The sequence below is a fragment of the Chrysemys picta genome, chromosome 3 (genome assembly GCF_011386835.1).
Source record: "Chrysemys picta bellii isolate R12L10 chromosome 3, ASM1138683v2, whole genome shotgun sequence".
Classification (NCBI taxonomy): domain Eukaryota; kingdom Metazoa; phylum Chordata; order Testudines; family Emydidae; genus Chrysemys; species Chrysemys picta.
In genome coordinates this window covers 53,731,516-53,755,764 of record NC_088793.1, presented here as the reverse complement: position 1 = coordinate 53,755,764, position 24,249 = coordinate 53,731,516, and the positions used below count along the sequence as shown (strand labels likewise).

Sequence of the window (24,249 nt, the reverse complement as noted above, 5' to 3'; positions counted from 1 at the left end):
CATCCCAGAATGATGTTAGCTTTTTTTGCATTACTCTGTTGACTCATGTTTAGGTTGTGGTCCACTATGACCCCCAGATTCCTTACTTCAATACTCCTTTCTAGGCTGTCATTTCCCATTTTGTATGTGTGCAACTGATTGTTCCTTCCTAAATGGAGTACATTGCATTTGTCCTTATTGAATTTCATCCTATTTACCATTTCTCCAGTTTGTCCAGATCATTTTGAATTTTATCCTATCCTCCAAAGCACTTGCAAGTACCCCTCCCAGCTTGTTATCATTCACAAAAGATTAAGATCAGAATAAAGCTCTGTGTTGATGCTCCTAGAACTGACTGTGAAGAAACATTTTTGTAAACACTGCCTACTCCCCTTGAAGAAACCAAAATCAAAACAAATGTAAATAATACCCTATTAGAAATATAAAGGTCAGAATGTCAATACCAATACATAGTTTACTATAAAATGTCTCTTTCTCCCTACTGGGTAAATAGTAGCTCACATTAATTGACAGCTGTCTTTCATACCCACTGTCCTTGCTTCATGATGAGAGAGAGAAAAAAAATTCAAGTATCAGAGGGGTACCCGTGTTAGTCTGTATTCACAAAAAAAAAAAACGAGGAGTCCGGTGGCACCTTAAAGATTAACAGATTTATGTGTACATAAGCTTTCGTGGGTAAAAAACACACTTTTTTTACCCACAAAAGCTTATGCACACATAAATCTGTTAGTCTTTAAGAAAAAAACGTGTAAGCTATTTCCTTTCATGAATTAGATGCTGCTCTTTTTGGAGTTGTTGCAACACGGTGTATAGCTTAAACCCATAGACAGAGATTTCACATGTGAGCAAATTTAGAAGAAAAATTATACAAACTAATATTCTCCTGCTTGAGCTAATAGTGAAATCATAATGCCAGGCAAATTCAGAGCTGGTGCAATTCCAATTAGGAAACTCAGCCCTGGTGTAATCTGTGCTGGGAGGCATATAGGCCTGCTTCCCCTTTCTTAAATTATGACTGTAAGCTACTTGAGGCTGGGACTGATTTTTATGCTGCCTTTGTATAGTGCTTAGTATGGTGCGGCGCAGACCTAGTCGGGACTTCAACTGCAATAGAAGGGGAAAAAAATCTGAATTGCCTTGAATGTGATTAATATTTTTTTCTAATTTCTCCTTCTTCCATAGGATGTGGCATGTATCTGTCTGCCAGTGTTCACTGGCAAGTTCTGCGACAGTGTATTGAGACCATGTGAGTTATCACTCTGCTTAAATAACTCTACTTGTGTAGATCAGCAGCAGAGCTATTATTGCTGGTAAGATAAGAAATTAATTTATTTCAGTACTTCATTGCATCACTTGATGATATGCAGCTGATTGCAAAAAGAAATCCTGAGTCACAGAGGACAAAGAAAACTATAAATTTTCATATTAATAACTTTCCCCTATTTTTTGGTGCTGTATGATATGAGGTTTAGCAATTTTAAAATGAAATGCCTGAAAAAAATCCTAAAAGAGATCTAAAGCCATGGAAGAAGTTATAAATTGTTTCATCATGAATTCTGTAAGATAAAATAAATAAATCCTGACACGCTGGAGACTAGTGAGACAATTAAATTTCAGAGATACCACTTGTGTTCAGTGTGTATGATGATGATATTATCTTTCAAAAGGATAAGATGAGTATGTTCATTCCTAATTCATAGACCTCCGTTAGTAGTTCTCAATTGGATCCGTTAAGCAGCATATTAAAAATAGTGCTTTATTTAAATAGGGTATGATAAAAAAGCATCCATTTGCAAATGACAGACGTGACCCAGATATATGGACCTATAATTCCAGCCATTTTAAATAGCTTTATGGCTATTTTCTCACACCATTAAGAAGTACAATTTGTACTCTTCACACTTGCTTGACTTTTATCTGGCTGCCTTAAAGTAGGTTCTGCTGTGCTTTATTCAAGTGCAGTAAACAACCTCACAAATTTAGGGTATCCATAAAAGCTGAGAATTAAAAGCTGTGGTACATAAAAACCTGAAAACATACTATGAATGAACTTAGAATGGGCGTGCACATAACAGATGTATAGTACACAATGCTTTAGACCATCGGAAAAGATTCACAGCTGAAAAGTTTAAAATATATTTGTGGGGCTTGAATATAACTTTCCAAAAGAAGAAAAGAGAACATAATTGATACATATGTGTGCTATGATCAGATTAAAAAATGTTACATGAAAAAGCAATTCTGCATAACATATATTTAAAGAAAAAAAACAATGAGAGAGGCCCAACAGTTGAAACAATCTCCCTATAGTGAACTGATACACTGGTACTGGTATAACAGTCACCATCTTGACCATTACAGTAGAGCTTACATCTGGAACCTCCAGATCTAGAAGCATGAATCTCTACAGATTGAGCCAAAGAGCTGCAGCTGGAGTCTGTAACAGGCTCACCTTCTTTGTGGATTGCGAACAAAGGGGGACAAATAACTCTCACTAAGTCCTCCTTTGCTTAATGTTTTGTATTTTGTTCCTGCTCTCGGCTTCATGTCCCCTTTCATGGTGCCCTGTACTCTTGGAACAAATAAAGCTTCTGTCTCTCCATCTGTTCTATGAAGGATTCTAGCTATGATGACTATATGACTCAGTTTGGTCTATGCTGTATGCTTTTAGACTGTCATTTCTTCAAGACTGGCTTGGTACAGTTCTCTATGGTACAGTCCTGTGTACTGACAGCAATAGAAATATATTAAAACAGGAAAACTAATTATATTTCAAACAAGAAGATATGGATTCAGTTCACTTCAAATTTTGAGTGAAGGTTTGGGCTTGTTCACATTTTGTCTGAAGTACTCCATCTATCCTTAGTAATGAATGTCAGACACTCTAGATTATCGTTGTGTTTAGTCACACTACAGAATCCTAGGTGTTCTCATTCAATATATTGTTACTACCTGCTACACTATTACTTTATGTAACAAGTAAAATAAGTGTGATACCCACTTGTCTTACACAAATACACTATTACAGCTAATAGCAGACTTGACCATTTTGTTTCAGTTTTCTGTTTTTTTGCTGTCAGTGCTTCATTTAACTCTGCTCACACGCAAGTTGTTTTCTGCCTTTATTCATCACACTCTCAGCTTCTATCAACCTACCCCTTCTTTTCTTGGAAAGCAGCTGTTTTCTATTCTAAACATATAACCAAACAGGCTCAATTTAATTTTCTTCACTTCAGCTATGATATATGACCTTGTATCCTAATTCCATCCTTTCAATCTTTATATCATGTAGAACTTTACACTAAGAATCTAATAGTAGTATTTTTTTCTTAAATGTCAAAATTTAAAGTGAATTCAAATAGTCAGTGAACAAGCGTATCCATCACAATAGATTGTGATTATTTACTTTGTATCTGCTTCTATTTTCCATGTTATCCAGGACAATAAAAAGTCACAAATATAGGCAAGAGTGTTTTGAGAATATTTGTTTCATTACTGTCATCTTTCCAACTTTACGGCAATTTGCTTGCTGCCTGTTTATTTACACTTCCTTTGTCTCTTATTGGCTTGCCTGTTTGAAAGCCTGCATCATTAGGTAAATTGGGCAAATAGAGAAATTGCAAAAGGCAGCTTTAAAAATAGGTCTAATTAGTTAACCTGTGGCAGTTTTGTAAAATAACTAGGCCAATTATATTGACCAAATGATGCTGTGCAGCTTCTAGGCCAATTAAATTGACCAAGGGAAACTGTGCAGCTCTCACCTGATCTAGGATCACAATTGGAAGCAAATCAATAAAATAAGTTCTATAATAGGACTGTTCTTTGAAAATAAATCTCTGTTACAAAAAATAATTGCTGGTAAAGGTACACATGGCAATCTGCTTCAATCTTAAATGTAACACCTTTCAGTGCTGACAAATTAAAAGAAAAGGGGAAATTTAGTTGTCATTTAGATTTCAGCCTTGGATAGTTACCACATAGTGATATTTACTTTTTTCCGTGTAGTTAGAAGGGAATGTAAATAGTAACTATGTAGTATGTTATTGAACAAGTGGAGTGAATGCACCCAAACATTTTACAAACTTCTTCGTAGAAACAAAAACTAGACTGGAAGTCTGATAAGGACAGACTTCTTTGCCAGAGTTTCAGATCTTGATGTTTGAAATACTAATATATGTAATATGAAAGGTTTGTTTGTTTTGATAGTGACATTTTTGTTTTATTATTGTCAGTTTTTTTCTCAAGATAGGGGGAGGTTTGCGGCAGGACTTTATTTGGACAGACTGCCCCTTTATGCAAAAATCCTACTGCGTTTAATAGAGAAAGATTAACTGTCTTTCAGAATTTTTTAAACCAGCTTATAGAAATCAGTATAGCAGAGTATTTCTATTAAATTTTCTAGATTGGTTTAAAAAATTGATCTCTGCTGTGTAGAATTCTATGGACTGGTTTTAAAATTCTATAGAAAGGATACATTTCTCTGTTACATTCTGTAAGTTAAAAGAGACTGAATGGATTACTAAGTAAGGCCTGACATTTTTTTTTTAAGTTTGAGAACTAGGAGGAGCCTGATTGTGTTCTCCACCTGTCAGGAGGCACAGCTAAGGAGAAGTGGTGACAAAGATGGCTCTAAGGCATGTTTACTGTTTCCAGATTCTGGGCTATACCAGGGAACAAAGTAGCCCCCAGTATAACTCAGAGCAGTTTCCTAACTTCTGACTATAGATTGCTTTGCAGCCCAGAATTGCAGAAGCATTCTTCATTTCAGCCACTCTCTCATTGCCCACATATATTCCCTCCCACCCCTGCAATACTTTGTCACCAGGAGCTGCTGCTAAGCATGTGTACAAATGCTTGCAGGAGTGGTTTTGCTAGGAATTACATGTACATCAAAGGAAGAATATCACTCTTGACACTTAAGAAAGTTTTGATAACCAGGCTTTTATATATTGTACACTGATAATTTGAGCCAGATATGCAATTCTTAAATATTTACTTGTTCTGCAGTATTTGGCTGTCTCTCTTGAACAATGCTAACTTAATATGAATTTAAGTCTCATCCTTATGGAAGGGCTTTTAAAAAACTGGCAGGACTGATAAGAAAAGGATTTTACCTTTCTAGTGACAAGTACTGACAGTGAGCCAGAAGAACTTCACAGAGCTTCCTATACCATGACAGAGCTAACCACTCCTTCATTGTCATAAAATGGAGCTAAGAAACTGTCACAGAGCAGAATGCTAGTTTCCTTCTTAAAAGAAAATCTATAATTATTATTAAACAAACACAGCAGTCATTCCAATATCCTCTGCAGAGGCTCCCCACATTTTCTTCAAACTCAGGTTTCTCATTATTGACTATTGTACGCTAATCATCAGTGTATAATGACTGTGTTGACTGTTCTAAATCTCATTTGTCATCATTTTTTCCCACTACTCAGTAACAGACTCATCCATTCTAAAAGCCTTCCAAATTTGTATATATAGTTTACTGTTAAATATCAGCTTTGCTCAAGGTTTATTTTATACATAAATACCCAGAATATATTAAGCTCTGATATAAAAAATGCATTTCTTTTAATGAATGATTTTTTTTTAATTCTGTGCAGAAGTGAAAATATCCAGAATCAAACAACTGATTATTAGTTGCTTGGAAACATGTTTTATATATTGTTTTTTAAATAACGCATAAGGTCTGCTTAGTTACTGGAAGAACATTATTTAATAGAATTATGGAACCTAATTAAATGCAAGTAACTTTAAAATCTGAGTCTTCTAAAATACACTGGTGTATTTGCAGCTGCATGCCAGGATTTACTGGGAAGAACTGTGAGGAAGTAATTGACTACTGCAGGCTGCTCAGCATCAACTGTCTGAATGAAGGATTGTGTCTCAATATAATTGGAGGATTCAGTGTAAGTAATTTAATATATGGTAAACTAATTCAGTACTTCAAAATATAAAAGCTTCAGCCAACCAGGACGTGAAAGCATTTATTATTCTAGAGAGAGGAGAAACACATATTTATGTGTTTGTTTTTTATTTAAATCAATAATTCAAGAAGGATTAACTCTAATAATATGGATTTTCTTTCACCACTTTTCTACTGGGATTAGGTTCTGGGATGTATCAAGTAAATGGACTGGACATTATTTTTATTGTAAAAAAATATAGATAGATAATTGTGATCTAGTGTTGTAAAGCCACACAGATAATAGTCACATTTGCACTGCAGCCTTTTCAAAAAGAACAAAAAATTAGTGTAGAGGTTTTGATTTTCTTACCTAAAGTGAGGCAAAATTTAATCACAAAGAATCACTTAGTTGAACAACTTTTTTATTAGTAGTATTTAATATAAATGTTGAGGTGTAATAGTTAAACTGAAGTGTGAAGACATTGTTCATAACTCAGATTAAAGCCACAATTCTGTATGTCTTGACACTGATGAGATTTTCATTTGCGCCAAGCTTGTGTTGGGCATAGCTCAGTAGAAGTGAGAGAAAGGTGGCTTTAAGGCACTTTTTCATTACACTTTACAATAGGGCCATGAGAGACCTCATTTGGAGCAGATTAGAGACTGTTCTAAGTAACCCTATATATTTTTTTTTTCAAATTGGGCAGGTGATGTAAGTTATAAAGCTGTATATGAGGAACAGGGAAGGAAATGTGGTAATGCCCCTCTCCCCAACATCACCTTCAGGGAATGCAGCCCTATGATAGTTTCCCAAAAACAGTAAAAGTGGCACCAACATGCTAGGTGAGATTTTATTCCTGCTCATTCCACTGCCGCTTCCAGAGGGTGGAGCCAGCTAGAAGTGAAAGCTTCAAACAATCTCTGTTCAACAACAATATTGAGAAGAGGATTGAAAAGTTTAAAAAGGTAATTAGATGGAAGAGTTCTGTCTCTTCTTACATGGTACTTCTTCCTGAGGAAGGTCTCAAGAGTCCTAGGAACATCTTAGATCCTATGTCACATGTCACTTTGTCTTAAACAGTAGTATTTCTCCTAAATGTCCCAAAATAATTTCTTCTCCAAAACTGATTTAATAAAGACTTTCATTAAATATAAGTAATGTGGCTCACACTTTCTGGTATCACTCCAGGTTTCTGGATACTTCCTGTGGGATTTCTGCTATTCATTCTATTCCAAAGTAATACATATCAAAATAACCTTTGTATTTACCTTTGTACTCACTCCAAACCTCATTTGTCTCTTTCACTCCCAAAAGGCTGAGTAGGAACTTAAATCTTCTCCCCAGTGGTTCCCAATTCGCCATCTGCTTAATAAACACATGGATAAGTCATGTTTAAAAATGTGTTAGCTAAACTTAACCATAACCAGCCAAAACATTTTAAAACATCATAATCTCTATCAACACTATGGGTAAAATGTTATTAAACATCATTAATTAAAAAAAATGTGAGTTAATACAATTTTAACATAATGGTAGGGACACCTCTCTCAAGTGTATCACATACTTGAAAAAACATAGCAGCCAAGCTAAGTCACTCCTGGGACTGTGACACCCATCCCCTTAACATGTCCTTATCTTTAAAAAAAAACTTCATTGTGTACACTATATTTAAAATGGCCCCGAAGCACAGAATAGGTGAGTGGGAATCACATATCTCACTCTCCATTCACTATAATGAGAATCTGTCTCTTAATCATGATAACAGATTACAAAACTTGAAGTATGGAGCCCAGTCTTCTTCCTGCTATAGTAAACAGAGGAAGAAAAAGTGTGCAATGACTTTAAAGGGTTTTTTGTTGTTGTTGTTGTCTACTGATGAATTTATCTACATAGTAGAAATATTGTTGCAACAGAAGTAAGGCAGGAACACAGCTTTTCTCTCCTTTCAACTGTTTATTTCCCATGTCCGTTTACATCTGGCAATAAAATGAATTACAATATAAGGATTAGAATATAAAAGTGGCTTAACTCATCAAAGTGAATACTATTCATGGTAGAAGTGCAGACATCAAAGTGAATACTAAGCAAACATCAAGAGAAAAGAAAAAAGAAAACTTTAATTAAAAAAAAATATATAAGCAAACATGTGCCCAAAGGTACATGTTTTTATATGACAGTCCTAGAAAATATGCTTTCAGGACCAATATAACAACACAGGGTATATGGAATGAGAAAATGATGAAACTTTCAAACCAGATGTAACTAAATGAGCTGGCACAACAAAGGTTGAAATTCTTTGTTTAAACTTTAATGCTTGGGAGAAATGACTAGCAGGATACAGTACATGCCTGGAAAACAACATGACATGCTTTGGGGATTGACAGATAATGCTGGTAAGACAAAGTGAGGGAAGTGTGAAGAAGAGGATTAAAGAATTTGGCACAAATTACTGGCATTTCTGTTGAGTGTGAATATCGTGCTGAAACATTGGTACATGAACACACACAACCGAGGATTAAAAATCCTAGTCCTTTCCTTTGAATATCAGTTTCTGGTGTGGCATCTTTATATGAAAGGGTAAGCAGCTGTACATACCAGCTTAGAGGGTTTCTTTCTCTTTGTATTATCCATAGTCATTTGTGAATGCTGTCCAGCAATCTTTTGTTTATGGATTTTCTCAACCTAGCTTCACTTTCTTCTGCAGATGGTATCTATTCATTGAGTAACCAACACAAAATATATTGTAAAATATATTCATAATAGTAAGAAATACTTTCGATGTGTGCTCATTTACATATAATTTAAAGGCACGGAAACCTTGTGACACATGCAATCTATAGTATATATTTAAAAGAAAATTATGTGTATTTTAAAATAAATCTCTCTGAAGATTATATTTGTTTACTTACACTGCTCTATTACAATGAGTAAAGGGCAGTACTTAGCTCTACTGCCTGAGGAAGAGATGAGGAAAGGAAACTCCAAGAAACTCACAATTTCCTCCATGCTTCTCCAGGACTTGCTACATGTCTACACCAGGAGTAAACAACTTTCCCCTCCTTGCTATCTCAGCTCTGATGGCTGCCACGTAGGCTAAGGCTCTTCTTATTGATGTGGGATGCAATCAGTAAAGAATTCAAGGATGGTAACTTAATTAATGCCAGTCAGCATAGTTTTACGAAAAATAGGGCATGTCAAAGTTGATTTAGTGGGGTTTTATTTGTTTGTTCTCTTTTTCATGAGCTTGGTTGTATTGGCAGGCTGGCCAAAAAAATCTGGCTGAAACAGTTTTCCATTGGAATTTGATGATTCGTTGAACTAGAAACATTTTGCAGAGCTGGTTCACTTTCGATGATGTTCCCAAGGAACACTGCAGGCTACGCAGTTTTCAAAACCTGCTTGATTTCTTGCCAGCTCAACCATTCACCTCTTTGGCAGCCCATCTGCCAGACTGCAGCAGGAAGGTGGAATTACCCGCGAATACAGCACCAGTGAGACCATTACTGGAATACTGTCTCCAAAACTGTCTCCAACAGTATCTACTGTTATAAAGGATGTTAAACTCGAAAGAATTCAGAAAAGAAAAACAGGAGTGATTCAAGGCCTGAAAAACTGTCTTATAATGAAAGACTTAAGAAGCTCTGTCTATTTAGAACCCACTTCATCAGATGCATCTGATGAAGTGGGTTATAGCCCACGAAAGTTTATGCCCAAATAAATGTGTTAGTCTCTAAGGTGCACAAGGACTCCTCGTTGTTTTTGCTGATACAGACTAACACGGCAACCACTTTGAAACCTGTCTATCTATTTAGTTTATCCAAGGGAAGTTTAAGAGATGACTTGATCACAGCCTACAAGGGGAAGATATTTCATACAGTGAGATGGCTTTTTAATCTAGCAGAAAAAGGCATAATAAGATACAGTGGTTGGAAGCTGAAGCAAGACAAATTCAGGCTAGAAATAAAGCGTAGATTATATGTGAGGGTAATTAACCATGGGACCAGTTAATCTAGTAATGTGATGGTTTCTCCACCACTTGAAGTCTTTAAATCAAGACTAGGTGTCTTTCTAGAAGATATGCTTTATCTCAAACAGAAGGTATAGGTTTGATACAGAAATTTCTGGGTGAGGTTATGTGGTGCATAGTATGCAAAAGATCAGACTGGATGGTCATAATGATCCCTTCTGATCTTAAAAAACCTATGAATCTGTGATTCTTATTCCCTGTTTATTCATTTATCACCTGCCTGCTGTGGTTGAGCCTTACTATAATATATTGTTCTTTTTAATGGACATTATATATGGCATGAGTTCTCAACCAGGGGGACACAACATCCATGAAGGTTGCAAACAGGTCCAGGAAAGTCACAAACAGCTTACCTTACCTTTGATTATAGCTAGACTGTAAGAGGGATCCTGAAACCTTTTTCTATTGTAACACAGGGTCACGGTGTGTGGAAAAAGCTGAGGATCACTGCTATATCATATGACTTAAGAGTAAGATAAACGCTATTATCTATTTTGGAGATGGAAAAGAGCTTTAATTTTACTGCCAATGATTATTTGCAGAAATATTCACTGTCCCAAAATATTTTATATAAACCTTGAAATATCAAATCTGTTGCATCTCTGAAATAGTATTTAATAAGTTGAGCCCTGAAAAGTGTATGAGAGAATGACTTATCTACTGACAAACTAAAATACTAAAAAAGTAATCAGTTTAATATTAACACACACATTAAGAAGAGTGCAATGCATTAGATGTAATTTGACATAAAATTATTTAAAACATCAACAAGACTCCTGCATTTTTATAAGATTTAGGCACACAAGAACCCATCAGTTTTCAAAGGAAAAATCACAGGAACAGAATTTTTGAAAGTAATTAATTGTGGGTGGCCAAAAACTGCTGAAGTAATCTCAGCAAGCAAGTGCTAAAGGCATTGCACAGAGTTCTGCACAGCTGCTTGTTCCATGCACCACTGACTGTTCCATTAGCATTTTCAAAAACCTTAGGTAATAGAACCTGGTGTGAAGCAGGTGAAATCAGGGGTTCCAGGCCAGTGTAGCAAAGTCAGGTCACAGGAGGTTCCACAACTGTCCTGCATCTGAAATATAACTTCAGGCTATCTTCAATGTAACCAAAGTCTGCCTCTGTTGTGGATCAATTGGCCAAAACTACCTGCAGAGAGGGGAATAGGAGCTGCAGTCTGTATTATAGGTTACTGTTGACAATAGCAGCACTGCAGAACAATTCCACTGGTGCTGCACAGTCAGATGGGAAAAGGATTACATCCTCTGGACTGACATAGAAAATCACTGTATAAACTTTTTACTTGTGCTTTACACAGGGGTCAGGGATTAGGCATCTATTCTTTCATCTAGTTCCTAGAATATAAAGCATAGGCTCGAAAATTTCCTCAGTTTGAGAAATTTGGATGGAAGCTGGATCAGTTGAACAGATGAACTATTGGACAAATGGCGCATAAACTTTAAAGATCTTTCACTTTCACAAAGTCCTGCTGTGTTAAATTCTACCAGTTACTATTGATTTGCCAATCATTGCCACTGAATCTGCTGTTGTATTTCTTTCTACTATTTGATAGCTGCAATGTTAGGACTGTCTACACCCTGATCAGTTTAATTGCTGCTGAAGTTGTGAAGAAACTTGACATTACTACATTTTTTTTTCTTATTGTCTTTTACACATTTTCATTTATTACTATGATACTTTGGTCTCTTGTTACCTAATCAGTGTCTCACCAACATGGGATTATCCTTACCAAATACTATACTTATTAAATGGCAAATTCTAAAGGTTCCAATCCCTTGTCAATTTCAGCAGAACTCTACACTAGAATATTATTCAATTTGCATCACTGTTAAAATACAATTAAGCTGTTTCTTGCTGATTTCTTTCACATTTTTGCAAAAAATAAATATCCTCTTAGCTAAATAAGGATATGCAGTCACACAATTAACATGATTTTGAGCATGGAGTGAGTGAGGATATGAAGACTAACTTATCTGTAGCACTTTAACTGCCACATATTTCCCAGTGGCAGGGTTTTGTTATTCTTTTTTTAAGGGTTTCTTTAATGTTGAATTAAAGAAGCTGAATTACAACTATGATGCTGGCAGACCAGGTACCAGCTCTTGCCAAGGCTTTGCCTCAGCCGAGCACTGACAATTTCACCGCTGGAAACCAGTCCAGCTTACCTGTGCATTAGTAAGGTTAAGATGGGTATTGGACAATGTGTCTAGCGTTTAGATTTTATGAAATGCTTATAAACAGCTACATGTATTAATCCTACTAAAGTCTGTATCCCATACTATAAGATAATACTTAAATTTTTGCTACATGGCTGTAAAATGTTTATTCTGAACTATGTAACTTACCAAACAAGAAAAAACTTTACCTACAGCAAAATGCTAAATCACTATGAAAGATATTATCTCTTGCCCATCGAAAAGGTCTAACAAAACTAAATGGACATCATAATACAAAGACTTTACTGACGGCACCTGCACAGGGTTTGTGCAAAAGAGCTTGTCCCATCAGCTTGAATTCTGAAAGAAAGAAAGAAAGAAAGAAAGAAAGAAAGAAAGAAAGAAAGAAAGAAAGAAAGAAAGAAAGAAAGAAAGAAAGAAAGATGAGATGAAAATAGTTCACCTTTGCTGTTTGGACTCTCACAAGGTGGGAGCTACAAAACAGAAGCAGAAATTGCCAGTGTCAAACTGGGTTAGCCCTAAAAGGCATTCAATACTGACCGATTACTACAACTCTGTCATCTTTTGGAACCATAGACTCTAACTCATTTGTATATATATATGTTTTCCTGCTTTAACCTATAAATAACTCTCTCATTTCTCTTTCCTAGTTAATGAATCCTTAGTCAGTTTACTAGAGGATTGACTACGAGGGTTGTCTTTGGTGTGAGATCTGAGATAGTGATTGACCTGGGATAAGTGACTGGTCTTATGGGACTGGAAGCAATCTGAATCTATTGTGATATTTGGTGTATAGCAACCAACTATCACTAGGTGAGCTGGCCTGGGTGGCAAGATAGATTGGACTGCCCAAGGGGACCGTCTGTGACTACATGGTAAGGTAGTTCACATTTGGTACTGGGTTGGTGAAATCTAATTATAGAACATACAACCAGTTTGGGGTGCCTGCCCTGCTTCTTGACAGTCTGCCCTAAAGTTGGCACTCACAGTCATGAACCTCTCCAGACAGCATGACAACAAACTCATGGCCAAATGATGGCTGACCTTGCACAGGTGTGTTAGATGGACTAGAAGTTGTACCCAGACATGGGCAGCCATAATTTAGTCACCTGGTCAAGGTGAGCAGAATATGGGAGAGGCAACTAGCACAGCTACTCTCTGTGTTCTGGTGGAATGAATGGAGGCAGGGAGAGAGCTCACTACCTCTTTCCCAGGTGTAACAAAAGCTCATTCCTAGTATGTTCCCTCTAACACCACTATGTTGCACATGAGTAGCTATCTATCATCCTGCATCAAGTTATCTTGTGCCCAGCACTGTTTTATCAGTTCTCCTTCTTCTCTCCCTCAGCAAACCAGTGCTTCATTGATGGAATAATAATAATAATTATTATTATTATTATTAATAAGTAATAATAAATAAGTAATACCAATAAATTAGTAACACTTTTTATCAGGGAATTGAATTATAGGGGCATAAAATGTGATGATAAAGAAAGAAATGAAAAACAATATCTGTTGTTCAGTCCATTTCCATTTGTATACATTACACTTGAATACCAGGATTTTTTTTGCTAAGAAGAGAAAAAACTCCTATTGCTTGAATAACAGGGCAGCCTTGAACTACCAAAAACCTGCTGAAAACATTACAGGAGAGAACACTCTGTGCTCTTTAAACTGTGCCACTGGATTTGAAATTACATCTGTCCTTGGTTATTCAAGCAAGGATATAATTCCTCATTGAGAGACTATATATCTGAAAGGAGATCTGGGAATTCATTGCATTTGAATCATCATCTGTGGAAGCACTTGTGCCTTTATGAAGAACAGCAGGAATCACTGCTGCTTCCTGGATGGTGTTCATACCTTGCAGCTGGAGATAAACTTTGCTCTTGACCAGTAGGAGAGGTAAGAGAAAACAGGCAATACTTTTAACATCTATAAATAGTATGTAAAATGTCTGTGGATATGAGGGTGGTTCACTGAGCTCTGGGAAGTATTGGTTATGAAGAAAGTCGTGTACCAAAACCAACAGCAACAAACTAGGAACTGTCAGATTATGTAGCAGCATGAACATCTTTCATTGAATTTCCAGAGGATTGTTCCCCACTGGCTAAGCCCTTTCCTTTATTTTTTCACCTTAAATAATGCATATCAGCATATAGTCTTACAAATGACATGATCCCCTATAACAGACACTTTCGAAGACAAAAATAAAGCTAATGGAAAAAAGTATGCAGCTAAAATGTTTCCCTGTGGTATGGCTATGTGGCTGTTTTCTAGCTATATCTTTTTGATGTTCCTCCTAATCACTCAGTATAAGTAGAAACTTCCAATTTCTCAGTGAACCTACGATTATTTTTAATAACAAAAGAAAGTACATTTAAAAGATAAAGGTTGATGAGGGGAAAGTTTAATCAGAATAAAGAAAGAACAAGTGCCAAAGGTCATGTTACTGTAATGTTGCTCCTCCAGCAATAATGTTGTGCTGCCCAAGAGGCTGCATTATCTGACAAGCAATGAAGCCGCACACACTAACATGTGGAACAGTGTCACAAAAGATCAGGCTCACCGACAGCAATTCCGGGCCGCAGGGCAGAACAGTCAAAGGACCCCCACACACATACAAGCCGTGCCCGCCTGGCCACGGTCCACCTGACATTTGGGCGGTGCTGCGCCTGCACTGGCTGGTGCCCAGCGAGCTGCCAGCTGCACTGCTGGGCGCACCCTTCCAGCACAGCCAGGGCTTCCACATGCCCATCCGGTAGGGTTGCAAACTGTGTAACTGTGCAAACCCAAAGACCCTTGCCCCGCCCCATCCCTGAAATCACACCCTGTCCTACCCCTTTTCCAAGGCCCTACCACCTACTCACTCCATTCTCCCTCCCTCTGTTGCTCACTCTCCTCCACCCTTACTAACTTTCACGAGGCTGGGGCAGGGAGTTTGGGTGCAGGAGGGGGGCAAGTGCTTACCTTGGCCGGCTCCTGAAAGTGACTAGCACACCCCTGTGCAGCAGCTCCTAGGTGGGGGGCCCCGGGCGTCTCTGTGTGCCACTGCCCGCAGGCACCGCCCTCACAGCTCCCATTGGCCACAGTTCCTGGCCGAGGAGTCGGCACTCATTACATAAATTTATTTCTTTAAGGGGGAAAAAAATCTCCCTTTCTCCTGTATTTTCTTATTATATTCTGACCACTGGTAAATTCTTAACATTCAAGAGAATGCTAGGAGAAGGGGCCATGAAACAGACTAGGTACTACATTCCTAAACAGGTGAAGTCTCTCCTTTAGGGGGCAGAAGCAACCCCATCAATGGGGGGCCACAGCCTGTTCATCTTCAGAGGAGCAGCAAACAGCACCAGCCAGCCTAGCGTTTTAGCTTATCCTGAGCCATCCTGCCTTAAAAGATGTCTCTTGTTTCAGACTCATTACTGGCTCTGCTCCACCTTTCCACCCCACGTGCTGCTCCCTCAGGAAGTGTAGAATTCTGTTCATAATCTTAAAGCCCTTTTATAGTAGTTATCCCCAGAAGTCTGGCCAAATTCCTACCCCTAAGATAAGGCAGAATTAGCAATAATCTTCAGAACTGCGTTACATCAGTTACACTGCTTAGATCTCATTCCCCTAAGAAAGCATGGTACATGCTCTTATTGACCCCCTTTCTATCAATTGCAGGAGAAAGAAAAAAAAAATCTGGATGCTACATCCAGAATGAAAAGAAGGTATAATTGAGAGAAAATGTTATCTTGTTTAAAAAATTTAGCCCTTAAAATTAAAAAAAAAAAAAAAAAAACACTAGAGTTCTTTAATAGCCCTCTGCACTATATCAATCAAAAATTGTTTTCTGATTAGAAAAGCCTTAAGGAAACAAATGTTTAATATGTTTGGCATATTATACATTAAAGCAGTTGGTTAGAGTGATAAAATTGTTATGCATATTTATAATGTCTCTACCAGCTAAGCTAGGAGCTACAAAAAATTGGCAGTGCAAAATCTGCTACTCTCAGATGCAACTTTTATACTGATCTAGGACACATAAAATAGATGATTCTCTCTCTCTTTTTAAAACAATTCTAGAGTCCCTCCTGCTGCTCTGTCCCCATTGACTGTGCCAGAAATATAGTTCCATCTCTGTGAAGCCACTTAGTCACTGTCATTAATTCTACTGCCATCTCCCCTGCATCTGTCCCTCCAACTGATTGGCCTAACAGCAGTAATTCCAAGACAGCCAGATTCATTAGCAGCTAGTCATGCACTAGTTAATTAGTCCACTTCCAACCACATCATATCAATAATCTTCCATAAAGGCTCACCTGAACTTTAAAACTTCCCATAAGACTGTAGATATGTCCCTTCAACACCTAATGGCTGTATTAACCCACATAGTTGCTGATATACCTAAATCACCTTGTGTTGCTCTTTTAAAATAAAGGTCTTTTGAAGTTAATGGAACATCAAGGCACAGCGGGTACATTTAACTCTTGCTGTTCTTAGTTAACTACTGCTCAAAGAAGTACAGAACTTAATGAAAGTAGAATTTTTCTTATGATTAACTACTCTTACTTTAAATAAGGCCCAATCTCTCAAAGACTTATGCATGTGCTTAAATTTATGCATTGACTTCAAAATTAAATGTGTATGGTTCTCTACAGTGTGGAGGCCTAACATAGTAATTTTAAATCAATAAAACATTTTTAAAATTTCATTTAATTTTATAAGTAGATGATACTGATCATTTCATCTTAACATCAGCAACATGAGCAAATACACAAAATAACCACAAACCACAAAACGTATCACAAATAAAATAGCACAAATAAATAAATAATACAGTGAAAGGTGGACACATGAGAGCCAAGAAATATTGTTTATATAGTGCCACTGATGTGCAAACCACTGCACAGGAAAAACACTAGTTAGACAAGACAGTGAAAAACATAACATAAGATAAGTTACAGAGCAGGAGGATGGAAGGATAAGAGTCTACAGAAGAGAAGGTGAATCGGAAAGCTGTATTTGGGAGAGTACAAGGACCATTAATAGCAGCAGTAGTAATACTTATTTATTTAATTAATTTCATAGCATGAAATGCATAGAAAACAATGCATATGCCAAGGATTTTACAATCTAAGGCCCAGATCATTCCATTTGATTCAGAGAGATGAACATCTGCACCCGGGCCTAGCCCCATTGACATCCATGGGTCTGTATATGCAGATCATATTGCAGGATTAGAGGCTAAATAATGGATTTGACAGACAAGTGAGGAAGAACACTTGCACCATGACATGGAAAGGTGAGGAAAGGGCAAAGGTTATGGAAATATGATTCTGCAGCTACTCGGTTTAGACAAATTTACATCTAGCTGGTTTGAAAATATGTATATTTGAAATGTAATCTGATATGTAAATCCACATTTTTTGTACATGATGCTGCAGAAGTGAGCCATTAAAACATTAAATGAGGTAAGAGAAGATTGCTGGGCATATTTGGAGTTGAGATCATTCATTTTATGTACAAAATTTGTTTCGACACAACTTATTATTTAAAAAAATCACAATCATTTTTGAACACAGACTAGTCAATAGTTATCCAAGACTAGTCTGCACAGTTATCCAAGTTAAAATAAATGGCCAGTGATCAACTTAGCCCACAAGTATGTCCAATTTCCTCCTGTGAGAGCTTTTGCTACCACTAGATGATCTTAAATATGTATACTGCAGTGCCATGGCTTAATGCCAGCCATCCCAGTCATCTCAGACGAGTCCTTCAAAGTATGCCATCTCCATAAACTCCACAATTGAAATATTAAACCATTCACAACACTCAAAGGTTATAAACAAAACTCCCCCATTCAGCTTGACACTTGAAGCATCACTCATTAACTGCTGAGTATAACTTAACTGAAGTCATTAGACAGCTGTGCAAAATTTAGTATGAATACTGATTTATTATTATCCTCTGTACTATTTGCCCAATTCTCTTCCAGTATGGAAACTGCTGAGTCATGCTCCCAAAACACTTTTAAGACGCTAAAAAAAAGTCACAGAGAGCCTCTACAAAACCCTTATGCAAAGCACTATTTTTTTAATGAGACAATGAATCACATACCACAACCATCCCCAAAGCAGTGCTCGCATATACACTGAAGCCAGCACCAAATGTCTCTCTAAAATGTGTTAGAGTTGCAGAAACCTAATAAGATTCCAATTTCAAATTCCGTATTTTAATTTCAGTAGCTCAAACATCAGTAGAGCACTATTCCACATAAGATCTCCTGAGGACTCAATTACCTTTAGTCACCACAAGTTGAACTGGCATCAACATAGGACAGGAGGAAAATTATGATTGTCATAAAGGAATCAGAGATAAAAAAGGAAGGTTGTGCTGCAGCACTGTCTATTACAGCTTTGATTCCTCACTGTTAGGAGAAAACAAAAACTCTTATAACACATGAGAAACTAGAGAAGAAAGCAGCGGCTGATTCTCCTCTGACTTCTTCCTCTTTTATGCCGGTGAGACTCATTTGATTTCAAAGGTATCCATGTTAGGTGAAAGGTAAGAGTGTCACCTTTAGGGGAGAGGAATCTAGGGTCTGAGATTTACGAGCCCTAGGAACAACCAAACCTGAGAGAAGGCTGGGGATGAGATTTTTGTTGTTTATCATTGTGTTCATGTATAAATTAAGCCAAACCCTGAGTAGGAGGCAAGGATCGACAACATAGAGGAAATCTTCAGCTGATGTAAATCAACAAAATTCTTTGAATCTCAGCAGCGTTATGCTGATGTACTACCAGCTGAGGATCTCGACCCACATATGTGCAATTTTGTAGCAGTATAGTAATGCCATCTGCTCAATGCTCTCTTGTATTTCTGTACTCTCTAACTGAACGGATTTTGCTCAGTGTCAACCACACAAATCTTCCAGGGTGGAGTGGGGGAGGATTAGTTTGTTTAATGTTGTTGCTTCAAATAAATTGAGCACCAAAAGTAAACAGAGATAAATGCTGCCTGCCGATTGATCCCTGTAGATGCATTAAGAGTCCTTTCCCCTCATCTCTCCCTCATATCCCACACCTTTCTGCAATTTGAAGCAGACATTTCATACAATATGCAACTGACAACCTCAAACAAAACTAGTGACTGTTCTGAAATAAGTTCTTTTCCAAGTTTCGTGAAAAGTTCTATCATCAGAAGGCTAGCTGAGTCTGAATTATTTTTGAATAAAAATAATTTAGCAGCATGCCTGGGCTCAAGTTGGAACCACTTTTCCAGGATTCAATGAATCCCCAACCCTTTTCTTTTCTGACATCCCTATTTAATAAGGAGCTGTCCTCTTGAGATAAGGAGGATAGCCATGGAAAGATTCCATAAAAGTTCAGCCAGCCTGCTCAGCACTGTATATTTCTGCAGTACATAACTTATAATAAAACTCTGTCACCTGCTTATTAATACCAGTAGGATCAGAAACTCATTCTTCATGTGCTGTCTAAATTTTGTGACTCCTTCTAGCAGTTGAAAGTTTCAAAATTGCTAGGTAAGCTCCCAGCACATTCTGCTGCTTCTTGCTAATTATGTTTAACCCTCAACATAGGTAATGTACACACTTAGTTTTGCTTTGTTTTGGTTATGAAATATTAAGATTATTTAATTTCCTTGTGGCCTTTAATAAAATCTGCTTAAAGGAGAGGTGACTTCTGCTTGAGCTGTGTACAAGGGACATATCCCCTGCATGTGTGATTCATGAACTGGGTGCAGATAGTTAGGTATAAGGACGGATTTAGTAGATGTGGTCAGAGACTACTTCATTTCACACAAAACAGAGAAGGGTGAGGACCTCTTCTATAATCTTTAGCCTGATGCTTAGGGCCTTCAGTCAGGATGCGGCCCAAGAATATAAGCGTGTCAAGGCAACCATTCTTAACACCTTGGACATCTCAGAAGAGACGGTCCATCAATTCAGTCTATCTTGCCACCAAGGCCAGCTCCCCAGCCCAGGGAGACTGCAGACAAGACATAGGAGCCTCTGGCACGTGAGGTAACCAAGTGAGGGAAGCTCGGAGACATTGTGGGGTTCAGCCTCACCAACTTGCAGCTGCCCCACCAAAAGGAGCCTGAGACTGTGGCAGGATGTCTCCCAAGATCCATGAGAGGGTGCTACATGAGGCATGCCACCCAGTGAATTGGACTAGAGGTGCCACACCCCAAAGTGAACAGACACTGGTAGGAGGTATCCCAGGGCAGCGGATTTAGATTCTCTGCTGGGAGGGCTGCTCCCTTTTTTGAGGGGGTTGATGCACAGAGGACCCTGGGCTGGGAGCCGGAGGAGAGGCTGGGAGCTGGTGGAGAGGGAGGGCTACCCCCCCCCCACACACACACACACACACATCCTTAAAGACTGAGGCTCCTCAATCAAGCAAGCCAAACACTCTAATCACTAGGCTGCCTGGACCTCCAAGCCCACCCCAATGTTTTCTAAAAAGGGACCCCTAGATATTATGAACCCAGCCCTTATTGCTGCCACCAACACACAGCAGAAACATTAAACCAGTATTAAGCTTGTACCCAGCTCCTTTTAAGCCAATTTAAGAGGTTCCCTAGGGCAGAAATGTCCAGGGGAAGTTCTTCCAGAAAAGCCCAAGAACTGTGAGGAGAAACAGGGTACTCTAAAGCCAGCATGACCTGAGCACATATCCTCTTGATCTGCAGTTGTGTGTGTGTGTGTGTGGGGGGGGATTTCTGCATATTAGGCTGGACTGAACTAGCGGGGGGTGAACCTCATTTTCCTCCTTGATGCAATTTTTTGGTTTGCCTTTACAGGGTGATTTGGCCCCAGGAGTTTTAGATTCTAGAGTAGCAGACTTCTATAGCTTTAAGGGAGTAGAAGTAAATTATTCTACCTGTCCCTTTTTGCCTCACAGTATTCACCATCTATCTAGTGCTAGTTTTCAAAAGAGCAGGGTTCTCCCTGTGGTATGACACAATAGGTCAGGAATTGACCCAGTTTCTTCTTATATATTGTTAAAGGTCCATTCATATTCCATGATCTATTCTAAGCTGATGATTCAACATTACAGTATTAAATCTTTTGCCTTTGCAGTTACGGAACAATTTATTGACAGCTATAGAATTATCTTGAATTTAATTTTCTTCTACAGTAAAGGTTTTGGAGGGATAAGATCCATAACCTTTTTCTCATAGGGTATCATAATTAGAACTGAAGTAAGTGAAAGTAAGTACCTACTGAAGTAACAAAATAGTGCAGGATTGTTACTTACAATATACTGTTTTTTCCATTGCAATTATAAAGTGACAACCGATGTGACTTCTGCTACTTTACTTGGGAGATTATTTTACACACTAAAAGATTTCTAACAGAAATCAACCTATATTTCCTCTTAATTCTATCTGTTGATCATAGCTACCCGCCTTTCATCAATCTTAAAGAGTACATTTCTTCCTCTTTCTTTACTTGTCATTTAGCCAAAAAGTACATGCTGAGGTCTTTAAATTTTTCCTTATAAATCAGTCCCTTCACACTCTATGTTGAAAATACTTAGGAAGGAAACAGCAAAGGGATAGGCACATAACTGATCTTGCATTTGTTCATTACATAAAAATAAAGAAACATATATAAATAAAAAGAAAGTGGGTCCAGGGGGTGGAAAGAAACATAAGCATAAGTAAACAAAAAACACATAGTACCAAAGCAATGTTACCTTGTGTGACGGGGTCTGCTTACCTCGCACTAGCCCAGACAGGGTTAAGCCCAAATGATTGACAGCAGAATTCCTCCTTCCAGGAGGGACTGGGCATGCTCCAAATGCTCTAGTAGAATAAAAGGAGTAAGCCCAACTTATTCTGGGCTGGAGGCTGCAGGGGAAGGACCTGTCTGGGAAGCTCCTGTGGAGGACCAGCCACAGCCCCTGTCTGCACCGGGAACCAGAGCCTCCCTGGGCCCGCTTGAACCCCTGCGATTAGAGGAGCCACAGGAGGCGACCGGCACAACAGACCATGGAAGAATCCTCATGGGAGACCTCAGTGCAGATACTGGTAGGAAGTGACCCGGGGAGGGTGACGGAGTGGTACCTCCTGCACGGGAAACTTCAGCATGAGTCAGTGACAAATTGCTCTGCCACTGTTAGGGCCCTGGGTGGGGGCCCGGTGGAGTCGGGTGGGTCCGGGTTCCCCTGCCGGGGCTGTCACACCCCTGATTGGGCACTTCCCCCCATTGAACTTTGGCCACTAGGCCATGCTACCCTGCATCCCAAGGGCGGCTCTGTTGATCTCCGTCCATTAGGCTGTGCTGCCCCAATCCTAGGGGCCATCACCTGTGTTTTGGACTTTAGATTCTGACTTGGTCATTTGGAAAGCCTGGGAGAGGACTCATAGGCGGTGCGCTTCCGCTCTCTACCCACTGTTTATGTGATGGGGTGGGGGTGGGGCGTAGACCACCGCATCTTGCTTGACCTCTGTTTTTTCTCTTTTGTTCATATGTTGTTTTGGTACACTTTGGAAGTATCAGTACCATCTTTACTCCCTCCCCTCCCCGCGCGCACACACACACACACACACACACACACTTGTCCCTTCACTTTGTGGATCAATTTACTCCTGGCAATTAAAAACATCAACAAAAACTGTATTTCTCAGCTTTCCAGTAAAACCACCAATGTGCTGCTTCTGTTAGACTATTTTATAATAAAAAAGAAAGAGGGGGGAGAGTGAATTTACTGCTAGTGAAAGGTGCTTGCTTGAGAGCCCTGGGACTTAGTGTCCTGTATTTATTGACAAAACAGATGCAGCATGGAAGCACTGTTTCAAGCTTCCATACACTGCCTTGACAATTTTACTCATGACAGAACTGAAGAAGCCACTTTTCTGAATGAAAGGGTAGCATTGCTTCCATGCTGATTCAGTGTTTGGCATTTTGTCCTCCACTGTGATGATGGCTTTGGTTATATGGACATATGCCCAAGGAAACTGGGCCAAGATCAGGTGAGTTTCTTTAAAGAAAGACCTTTCTTGAAAATTGGGATTTGGTGGTATGTCTAGAGAAAGAAGACTTGGGGTTCTATGCTTCTTTGGCTGTCTGGGTAAAACTACCGATAATAGCGCTCCTACATATTACCGCAAATACCAATTTTTGCAGGAAAAAAAATAATTTAAAGAAAACTTGCCTGTGATGCCATTGAATGGAATACACCAGTGTTTCCCAACCAGTGTGCCATCAGGCCCAAATAGGTGTGCTGTGGAATTTTTTTTAAAACTACACATGGGAACAAAAAAACACTTCCCTTTTATTTTAATTACAGTCAGCACCAGATCACATTCTGTACTTTGCTCTCCGGGAGGAGGCCCCTTTCAAAGATTATGCATGCATCACATTACATTCCATAAATTGAGGTTAAGAGGGATAAAGCTAAACAAAGATGACGTGCCCTGATGAATGCAGAGTACTGCAATGAGCCTTTGATGATGATGACTCAAACAAAAAAGACATTGAATACAAGGCTACATTTTATATTTACATTTGACTTGAGGTAAAAGCCAGAATGAGCCAGACCTGCAACACCATTATAATTAATCATATTGCATTTAAAACAAGTAGAGAAAGTGACACACACTTGGGAAGACACTTTTGGGCATGAGAAGAAACAATTAATTGCTTTACATCCCAAAATATTATTCTCAAGTGCATGTCACTTTCTCCACAGAGCATGCTTTTGTCCAGAATTCTTATATTTTGCTTTGTCAGTTGAATGTTGAAAATGTTAATTCTGGCATAAAAGACAGATTTTGATCTAATGTTAACCACCATGGTTGTTTTGATTTTAAGCCTACTAGCCTCATTCTGGATTGGTTCATGAATATTCATAAGACAAATTAAGAGTGGCCTGTGATAGACATAACATTACACTACACTCATATGAACTTAACATTATGGGAGGTACATGGGGGTCACTGTGTTTTTCAAAACTTAGAAATCTCAAAAGTTACAGCATTGAATTTCAGATTTATGGAGAAATATTTGAATGTAACCCTTCTGCCCGTCTAAGTTGGCAGCAACAAGGGCCGGGTTCTGTATCTAGGGGTTCCGTTTCAATAACGC

At 38.4% G+C, this 24,249-nt stretch overlaps 1 protein-coding gene across 1 annotated transcript in view; it reads left to right on the top strand.

Moving 5' to 3' along the window:
• Positions 1-13,803: 13,803 nt before the first annotated feature.
• LOC135982236 (protein eyes shut homolog) overlaps positions 13,804-24,249 on the top strand; it is a 54,213-nt gene continuing 43,767 nt past the window's right edge. The window contains exon 1 of the mRNA XM_065587930.1: positions 13,804-14,048. The gene's annotated coding sequence lies outside the window, so the exon portion shown is untranslated. The remainder of the gene's footprint in view (positions 14,049-24,249) is intronic.